This window comes from Lactuca serriola, chromosome 6 (assembly GCF_051521515.1).
Source record: "Lactuca serriola cultivar US96UC23 chromosome 6, Lser_US96UC23_V15, whole genome shotgun sequence".
Lineage (NCBI taxonomy): Eukaryota > Viridiplantae > Streptophyta > Magnoliopsida > Asterales > Asteraceae > Lactuca > Lactuca serriola.
The window spans coordinates 125,608,161-125,618,863 of record NC_136413.1 but is presented as its reverse complement, the minus strand read 5'-3'; the positions used below and the strand labels follow the sequence as shown (position 1 = coordinate 125,618,863).

Below are 10,703 nucleotides of genomic sequence, written 5' to 3'. Positions count from 1 at the left end.
TTAAAGTCAACACTCCAGTCAAAGTCAACATTCTGGGTTGACCAACTCATCGAGTCAACCTCTCGACTCGCCGAGTTCTATCGAGTTGTTCAGTCGCGACTTGGCTCATCCACTCGTCGAGCCCCTCTACAGACTCGTCGAGCTCCCTTATGGACTCGTTGAGTCCTTCTGTCTGTTTGGCCTACTTAACAGATTAAGCCTCTATCTTCTAGATCCAAGGTTCTTAGTTTTTTTGCCCACTCAAAAGGCCTTTCTAAGGGTAAAGTTTCGAACTTTACCCATCCATAACTCTTCTAAAAGGGTTTATACAAAACCCTAATTCCTATAAGACATGGATCTTGTCCAAAAGGCCATAGAGTATCAAATCCACACATATAAACCTAGATCTATGGTTTTAACATCTGTTGGACCCATAAAGTTTCGAGCTTTCTTTCCATGCATAGTCTTTTAGGGCTAAAAAGCCCATAAACCTGCTCATATGCTTGTATGGGGCTTCCATGGTCATAAAGTTTGCACCTTTATGCCATGGGACCCTCCCTAGATCCTAGATCTGAAGTATGAGCCACTTGGGACGCCCCAACTCCAAGTACCAAAGTTCTTGAACCAAAACTTTCATAAGATGGAAACACATAGATCTAAGAGAAGAATGATCAAGTTGGAAACTTGATTACCAGAAAATGTAGCAAATAGAGTGTAGTTCCTGGATCTACTCCTTCCCTCTTGAGTCTTCTCTCTTCTACTTCTTCCATAAGCTTCAAAAGGCACAAATAACACTCACAATGGCAAGAAATAGTTCAATGTTACTTATGGATGATTAGGGTTTCGAAGTTAGGGTTTTGGAGGTGATCGAGGCTGGAATGGGGGCCAGATATGATGCTTAAATTGGGTGCAAATCCTAAAGATTAGGGTTTCATCCATCCTATCCTACTCGTCGAGTAGCTCACTAAAACCCCCATGTACAAACTGCCTTCTACTAGACAAGTCAGGGCTACCAACTCGTCGAGTCCTTCTTTCAAAATAAATAGATAAATACTTAATTAAACGCATACCAGGAAACCAGACGTTACACTAAACAAGTCAATATGCAGGTAACAAAACAGAAAAGAGCAAGAATTGGGTATGGATACTAATGGGAGTTGTCATTCCTTTGTTAATCATACCTTTTGGCATATTATGGTATATAAAGAAGAGAAAGAGTAAACGGAAAGGTATTAATGTAGCAATGATAAAAATTCTAGCTCATGTTTGTACGATATAGTTGTATATTTTGTTAAGTCATTGATTCTGATTGTAGAATATGAGAGACAGAATAGAAATTAATATTTCCTGGAGTTGACAATTTCTGAAAGCTTCAAGGATATAAATCAGCTTGAAAACAATGGTGGGAAAGGAAATGACTTGTTATTATTTAGCATTGTCTCTATCATGGCTATCGCTGATGATTTCTCAGTTGAGAATAAGCGCAGACAAGGTGGTTTTGGACCTATTTACAAGACTATGTTACTTTAAACTAATTTTATGCACTTGTTATGTTTTTACATTTGAAACTCTAATCTGAAAAAAAGAGATATCATGAAATTATAAAAACAGGGAAGACTATGTGGTGGACGAGAAATTGCAATCAAAAGGCTTTCGAGAACATCGACGCAAGGGCTCATGGAATTCAAGAATGAACTAGTACTCATACAAATCTTGTTTAGGTTCTTGGTTGTTGCATTCATGGTGAAGAAAAGATGTTAATATATGAATATATGCCCAACAAAAGCTTAGATTTCTTCCTCTTTGATGTGAAGTGTTTGTAACATAAATGTATATAATGGTTTTACTTGTTATATTCATAAATGACTCTTTTCTTTTGATGTCTAGCAGATGAAAACGGAAAGACAAAGTTGGATTGGCATAAACGATTCGACATAATTGAAGGAATTGTTCAAGGGTTGTTATACATGCATAAGTACTCACGAATGAGAGTTATTCATTGAGATCTAAAAGCTAGCAACATTCTTTTTGATGAGAGTATGAACCCCAAGATTTCTGATTTTGGTATGGCAAGAATATTCAAGTAGAATGAGACCGAGGAAATCACTAACAGGCTGGTAGGAACATAGTAAGTTGTCTTAGTTACAAACTTAAAATATCAAAATTAAAATTGAGTTATGTGTTTCCATGGTCAATTTATTGAAATGCCATATCGATCATGTTGTATCAGTGGTTATATGTCTCCTGAGTATGCAATGGAAGGGACTTTCTCTATCAAGTCTGATATCTTCAGCTTTGGAGTCTTGATCTTGGAAATCGTCAGTGGAAGAAGAAATAACAGTTTCGGTCATCTTGGCCGTACTTTCAATCTTATTGGATATGTAAGAATAGCAAAATTCACCATTTAACATCTTATACATACTATACTTATTGGTAAAGAGTAAAAAAAATTATATTGATAATATTCTCTTAATGATATAGGCATGGGAGTTATGGCAACAAGGGGATACATTGGAATTGAAGGATCCTACATTGGGAAATACTTTTGTTGTATGGCAATTCTTGAGGGTTGTTCATGTTGCCCTTCTCTGTGTACAAGAAAGTGCGTTTGATAGACCAACAACATCTGATATGATCTCCATGCTTCTTAATGATGCCATACCATTACCCACTCCAAACAGGCCAAGATTCATCACCACTGCCAAAGTGGAGTGAAAGTCAACCACGGATGAAATCAAAGCTAAAGATTGCTCTGTAAACAATATGACCATCACAGCTTTAGAGGGTAGGTTGCAAGCTTACACTACTAGAAAAACAACCTTTTACGACGTGCAATCAAGGACACGCGCTGATAGAGGACACGCATTTGTGAGTGCCCTAAAAATTGATGTTAGTTTTCGAAAATATGAAGCATAGAGGACACCTATTTTTATGTGCCCTAAAATTAGTGTCTAATTAAAAAAAAAAAAAACACGGAGGGCACCTTAAATAAAATGTGTGTTGTCTAACCATGTCGCTTTATAAAATTTAATGAAACGCGCGTTTCATCCGAGGGGGAAATGAAATCCAAAAATTAAAAAGCCCGCTTTGTTTCCACAGGTTGAAAACCCTAGCTCATCCCCGCCGAAAACCCTCTTTCTTTCTTTCTTCTCTCTCGATTCTCAAACCTCCATTCACCTTCCGGCATCTGTTGCTTCTTCGACCCTTCCGAGTGTCTCCCACCGCCCTCGACTTCCAATGAAAGACGAACGTTCTTCCCCATCATCATCTATCTTCCAAATTACTAGGATCGGCACTCTGTTAACCTAATCATGGAGTTGTGCGCTGGCGGAGAGCTATTTGATCAGATTATAGCTAAGGGACATTATTCAGAGCGTGCGGCAGCTGGCCTCTGCCGACAGATCGTGACGGTGGTGCATGATTGTCATACGATGGGAGTGTTCCATTGAGACTTAAAACCTAGAACTTTTTGTTCTTGAGTACCGATGAAGACTCACTATTGAAAGCTACTGACTTTGGTCTCTCAGTGTTTTTCAAATTAGGGCTTCTAAGCCCAACAAGGTTTCCTCTTCTCCTTGAATTCACTTTTCTGTTCAGTTTTGCAATATCACTTGTTTTATCTAGCTTTCTGTTTCTAGATAAGCTTAGTACCAATTGTAATTGGGATCAATGTAGACCTTACTCTTCCATGGGTGAATGAGTCGAGATCAACAATATGGTTGAAGTTTTTGTTGATTATGTTTTTTCTATTGGGTTGATATACAATACTTTTGTCATCTTTAAGATTAATTTCATTAGCCACACATAGTGATATACTATTTTGTCTCAATTAGTCCGCTTGTATTAACCCTAAATTTGTCACAAGTGTAAATAAATCGTTACTCTAAATTAGAAAGCTAACTTGTTTTCATGTCTGTATTTTAGCACTTACATATTCACTTTTTTGGGTTCAACTTTTTATCCTTACATATTTCACTTTTAACACTTACATATTTCACTTTTTTAGGTTCAACTTTTTATCCTTACAATTTGTTTCCTCCTGTTTTAGAATACATGCTGATCAAGGTTTGAATTTTATGGGAGTTATTATGTTAGTTTGTTATTCATTTTCATTTAGGTGAATGTTTTTTTTTTTTTTTTTTTTTTTTTTGAGCAAGTAGTTGAATTTTCTACCAGTCTCTCTATAGAAGCAGACTATCACTATACATACTTCCAGGGCATTAGACTATGTGTGTGTCTTATTGCACAAGAACTGGAATAAATTGTTTTACTTAGAAGTCTATCAAGAAATACCAATATGCCCTTAAATGTTGGTATTTCATTGTTCAGGTACCTATAAGCATAACTTGTTGGGTTAAAAAAGAAAACTTAGAAACCTAATTTATTTCTATTTGTTGATGCACAGGGAAACTCAGTGGCTTCAATGGGTTCATTTAAAGGATTGAAACAAGTAAGGAGGATGGTGGAAGAATGCATGTTAAATAAAATGCATCCCTTGTACAACATCAAAGTGAGTCGTACATTTATTTATTTATTTCTTTTTTGAGAATTGTGTCCATATGCTTTTTTGTCTATTCAAAAATAAAATAAAAAAGGGTTTTTTCTTGTATTCAAATTTCTTTCGAAATGACAGTAATTTCTTTCCTTCTTTCATTCTCAGGTCTCCAATGGAGAGAGGTTGCCTTTAGGAGTTAAAGAATTGGGAACATGTGAGATTTGCTTCAATCCCTTCTAATTTCCTTAAATAATTCACAAATATTGAGTTTTTCTTTTTAACATGTAAAACAAATGTCCCTTTTTGTTACTTGTCATGAACAGGGCTGTGATTTAGCTATTTGTGATGTATATAAATATAACTAGTCAACTTCTTCTATTGCAAGGTAATTTTGATCACTCTGAAAGAAAGTAACAAATTCATTTTTATATAGTTTTAGTGATTAATGTTCATGTGGTGGGGTGGCAGGATGAAATGTTTCTTTACAGGAAGAACTTTTCTAGAAAGATGAAGCCCAAAAGATCTTGAACAAGTTGGTGGTTTGCTGAATATGAAGCTTAAAATTTTGAATGATGGAATGAATATTATGAAGGTTAGTAAGTTAGTTGCTTTTTTCTCTTTATTGACATAGAAAACAATGTGAATATTTCTGGTTCCTGTTCCATCTCTATTTTGCAACTTTATGTTTGTCTTAAAGTTTGTTAATTTTAGGTATCAGCTCGTTACTAGCACCTGTGAAAGATGACTACAATAATCTTGAAGCTGTATGAAGGAAAATCATGATGATTCTTGTTACAACTGCACTTGTTTTAATCTGTTAGTTACTATAAATTCAATACTCAATTCCTATTAAACATGTAATGGTGCTCTTTTGTATGCTAGAAATCTTCCGGAACAATCTAGAAGCATCATCCACCTGTTTGTTCTCAACATACAAAGAAGCCACACCATTCTATAATCTTCCCCACCTGTCTCCGTTGCTAATTAATCTCTCTGATATCCCCTAATTTCACCCCAGTTTTCTCACTTCACCGTTTAGGGTTCTTGGTTTCTTCCCGATGATGAAGTGTTTCAGTATTTTCAGTTCCAGAACCAAAAGAAAAGGGGAATCTTCACCGGAGCTCCAGGAGTAAAACCCATCAATGAAACCACCGACAAGATTAGTAAATTCATCTGGATCAATCACTTCACCACTATTGTACAATTTCGTAATAATAAGTAATAATATGATCCAACAGCATGTATGTACAAACACTATAAAACAGGGCCTACTTGTGCCAACTTTCTTGAAATTTTATCTATTTTTTTATTTGAATTGATATTCAAAATCTTGTTTTGTTTTAAAAATAGATTGTTTCAGTAACCTTGGAGAATTTTATAGACACACCAAACACTGACCATGGATTATCATTATTGGATGTAAACAAGATGATCACAAATGTTGTTAACTTTCAAACGGATGTTCCCATGGGGTAAGTGGGGTTTTGTTATGTATATAGATATTAAATTATTATGACTCATTAAAAGATTTATATTAGTAACAGTTTTTGTTTTCGAAAATTTTACAGGGATGCAAACAAAAACCCCTCTTATTGGTCGAGTGTTTGCTTGCATAATTAATATGGCCATTTTAGCAAAAGAGGCAACAACTGTTAGACGTGTACTTGAACCTCTTTTTCAAAATTTTTCTTTTTTACCAAGTTGTCCAGGTGTTTGGAAACTTCATATAAAACTGGTTGTTGCAAGTTGTCATGGGCTTTTTTTTAAATAAGCTGTTTCTTCTTGTTGGATGTCAATAGTGGCCTCACAGTTTTCAGGTAGACCGTTGACTTTTGGTAATATGATTTCGATTAGTTTGATGTTGGTTGAAAGATTTGTGGGAATTGAGGGTAGTCTTTTGAGGTTTTTTGGTGTGGAAACGAATGAGATTTTGATACCATGAGCAATGCGTGTCCACCTTGTATAAATGATGAAATAGAAAGATTAGTAAATTCGTCTCGTGAGATGATGATAATTGACTTAAAAATATGAGAACAGTCGGAATCAACACATGGACAACTTGGTAATATGATTCATAAAAACGTCAGTAAAGTTAGTTGCTGTTGTTGAATCTAATACAATACATCCAATTGGAAAAGCTATTCGGGAAGCTGCTAAGGTTGCTAAATGTCCCAATGTAAAGGTACCTTATGAAAATTACTTTTTCGCCCTTACCGAAATAAAATCACTATTTTTTTTTTAAATGTGATTGATTTTTTTGTTAATGATATGCAGGCTGATGATGGAACATATATGGAGGAACCTGGTTCTGGTGCAGTAGCTTCAGTTGGGAAGAAGATACTTTCTGTTGGAACATTGATATGGGTTAGAAGGTATAATGAGAAAAAAATGAAAATATTATGGTGTAAATAATAGGAAGAAATGATGAAATTAGCTTGCTATTTGTGATATGACAGGCATGGAGTTAATGAAAACCCATTTGTGGAAACGGAAGAGTTCAAAAACCAATCAGTGGTGTATGTAGGAATAGATGGTGTTCTTGCAGGTCTTATTTATGTTGAAGATCAAATAAGAGAAGATGTTGCACACGTTATTCAATCTTTGACCAGTCAAATCTTCAATGTATACTTACTTTCTGGTGATAAAAAAAAAGTTCAGCTCAATATGTCGCATCAGTAGTTGGAATCCCAAAACAACAGGTAATAAATATTAATAATAACAACACAACAATTCTTAATCAATTTAAAAAAAAAAAAAAAAGATTTCATGATGATATTATTTGTGTTTTTATGTCATTTTTCATATTCGAGGGTATATTATGTTTTTATGAATCATGACTTTGTATTTTAATAGCATATGGAATCAGATGGGAAGGTTTTAGCAACAGCAGCAGCTCAATTAAACATCTTCAGCTGTTCAGATCGCAAAAAGATGCAGAAATTTATGGGCATCCTGAAAGTTTCTGTGTTGAACTGAAAACGAGACTAAATGACGATTTTACCGTTCTTCTATATATGACACAAGTGCAATACTGCAATTATATATCAATCATGGTATTAAGTTTTTAGATTTTGAATGCTTTAACATTTGAATGGATGATAAACATTATAAGATACAAATAAATAAAAGTGCTCTATTATATCTTGCATTTATCTTTATCTTGATATTAGGCCATATAAAACATCTAAATGGATGATAGGCGTTATAAAACCCGAAAGCTTGAACATATGAGTGGATGATAGGCCTTATAAAACTTTTGGGTTCTTTACGTTACTTGATTGATGAAGGCTACATTGAGATTAAAAGGTGAAAGTTTAGGTGTATGAGTGTAGCTTACCTTTACTTGTTTCTATAGGTTGTAGAAGCACCTCATGGTGATCTTATGGCATGCATGAAGATGGCCAAGGTACTTAAATTTCATTGATTGAAACATAATTATTTTATAGGTTTTTTGGTTAATTTTATATTGATGTCATGTTCAATTAACAAATTGTCAAAATTCCATCACAGGTTGTAGATTTGATTGTTTTGTGGCTTCTGGTAACTGTTCAAGTGAAAAAGATAGTTCCAATCATTACATGGATGAATTTGGCTCACAGTGTCTTTCAGTGTCTTTCTGTGTTTAGAGTTCTTGGTTAAAGCATGATAAATGTAGCTCTTAATATGCTTGAGTTAAAGCATGATAAATGTCACGTTCATGTGGCTTAACTCTTAATTTGACATGGCTTCTATGTAGTTCATGATGCTTTTTAAGGAGCAAAGGCTTGTGATACCTCATTGGCGTACCTAACGACCTTACATCATGGCTCAAAAGGTAAACTCTTTGCTTTTATAGTCATAATAATGAGCAAATCCTTCACTTTTTTATTTGAAACAATATATTTTTCTATGCAAAAGGCCCATTTCTTGTAACTGGTATGCAATGTAATCTCTCTTGCTTAGTTGCTTCTTGCCCTTTGATAAGTGGTATCTTACCCTAGCCTCTGTTAACATTTTAAGAGAAGTAAAAAATCAGAAGCTATCTATATGCATATTGTTTTATCTTTTTCAAAGTAAATAAGATTGCTAGTTAGGTATTTCTTTTTGACAAATTGGATTTATGATTTGGAAATTATGTAGGATTTTCGTGTTGTTCTTGATCAAGAGTTAGGGTTGATATTGAAGCTAAGAGACATGATGATTGGTTGGATACATGAAGGGTTTTAGAGTTTCTTCAGACAGCTTAAGGACGAGTTACTCAAACAAGAAGGTGCCCATTTATAGCAATGTAGTATTAGGTTATATAGTTAGGGAAAACCTCTTAATAACAATGTACATTTTAATATCAATGTATTACATTTTTTTGACATGATGTTCTTAGATGAAATTGATTGTTTTGGGATATATGTGTTTCTATATTTTTTTTATTACACGTAAAAGAGTATCGTAAAGGCACTTAGTATACGCATATCGTAAATGGTTGCTGAAGTTTATGACACGAAAATGCGAATTTAATTTGAAAATTAGTAAATCTATAAATAATTTTTTTAAAAAAATAATAAAAATTACGATACGCAAAAATGTGTGTCATCTTCATTTATGACATGACCTTTCTTGACAGCGACTTTAATGATACGCATTGCGTGTCATAAATGCGCGTCGTAAACGCGAGTCGTCTCTCTTTATGACAGGGCCTTCATTGACGCGCATTTGCGCGTCGTCCAAGCGTTTTACGACGTGCAATGAGCGTCGTAAAAGGCTGTTTTTCTAGTAGTGTTAATATATCATTCTTTGTGAAATGTTGATAAAACTTGTAATTTACATATGATAATTTAGTTTTGTTGGATGTAAAAATCCATTTTTGATACTTGCTACAATGGTATATAAATGTATAATTGCTTGTTCAGAATATGAAGTACAATTGTACAATATAAAGCTTCTAATTTCATATTCATTGTTAGCTTGAGTTGTAAGCCTATTTATAGAATATAGAGTACTTATGCATTATCAACATGATTTAAACACTTGTTAAACATGACTTGAGCCGGCTGATTAATAGCTAGTTGATCATATCAGCTAGCTGGCAAACCATCAACTGGCTGGCTAACAATTAGCTACCTTATTTATAGATGATCTATAAATGGCTGATTAATGAACCATCATCTAGTTGATTTTTCGATCCACAATAAATTTGTAGCTGACAAAACGGAGGTCCAAAGTGATTTTGTTGCTTGGGTTTATGTGTATGCTTCGCCTATATAACGATTGATAGCTAGGTTTTCTACGTCATTGTGCTATATATATATATATATATATATATATATATATATATATATATATATATGGCTAGGTTATAATGTGGATGGACAACTATTGTGCGGATGTGTGGACAGTGCAATTCTATGACAATTATTAAGAGAATAGGTTGTTTAGTAATGAGAATACGTTCAACCTGACAAAACTATCCATTTTCATGCATTCTTAATAATTCTATTCAATTTTATTGTCATGCATCTTTTTTCACTCATTTTCATTCTTATAGAATACGACTCAATAAAACATTCAAACAGAATGAGAATAATAATAAAAATTCTATAATAACCTTGTAGACGATTTAATTACTAACAATATATGATAATGAAAATAGTTATGTAAGATTGAACATATTTATATTATCAAACAACATATTTTCTTTGTTGTTCTCACAGAATAACATTATCCATCCACACATCCGCACAATATATGTCAATCCACATTTGAACCTAACTCTCTCTCTATATATATATATATATATATATATATGTATATATATATGTGTGTGTGTGTATGTGTGTGTGTGTGATTTAGAATAAGGTGGGTTATAGGATGCTTAGAGTGGGAGGGTCCACAAAAATAGGAGTGTCATATTTAAAGAAACTGATTTTATAATGAAAATCTTGGAGAAGATATTAAAGGACAGAAGAAACCCATGGGTAAGGATCAAATGGTGTTTGAGGGGTTACAGAGAATGACATCTTAGTATGGTAGATCTAGAGATCGTGAGAGGATAGTTGATAATGGAAGTTCAAAATTACAGTTATAGATGAGGTAGATTTAGGAAACCATACCATTTAAAGATATTTTATAGAAAGAAGACCTCTAGTCATATATATTCCATTAGTGAGTTACTTGGTGTTGACGGTGAATGGGGAACCAAAATCTTCTCCATATGACTTGAAGATGAAAGGGTTCATAGATTGGTAAAAGCCAA

General features: G+C 33.9%; 1 long non-coding RNA gene and 1 pseudogene across 1 annotated transcript; both read left to right on the top strand.

The window, feature by feature from the left end:
- Positions 1-870: 870 nt before the first annotated feature.
- On the top strand, positions 871-6,094 carry LOC145060125 (G-type lectin S-receptor-like serine/threonine-protein kinase B120; annotated as a pseudogene).
- Positions 6,095-6,531: 437 nt separating this feature from the next.
- On the top strand, positions 6,532-7,182 carry LOC145058841 (uncharacterized). Its single transcript, XR_013686537.1, has 3 exons — positions 6,532-6,656; positions 6,749-6,846; positions 6,931-7,182. It is a non-coding gene; the product is annotated as an uncharacterized LOC145058841 (long non-coding RNA).
- The last annotated feature ends 3,521 nt before the right edge of the window (positions 7,183-10,703 follow it).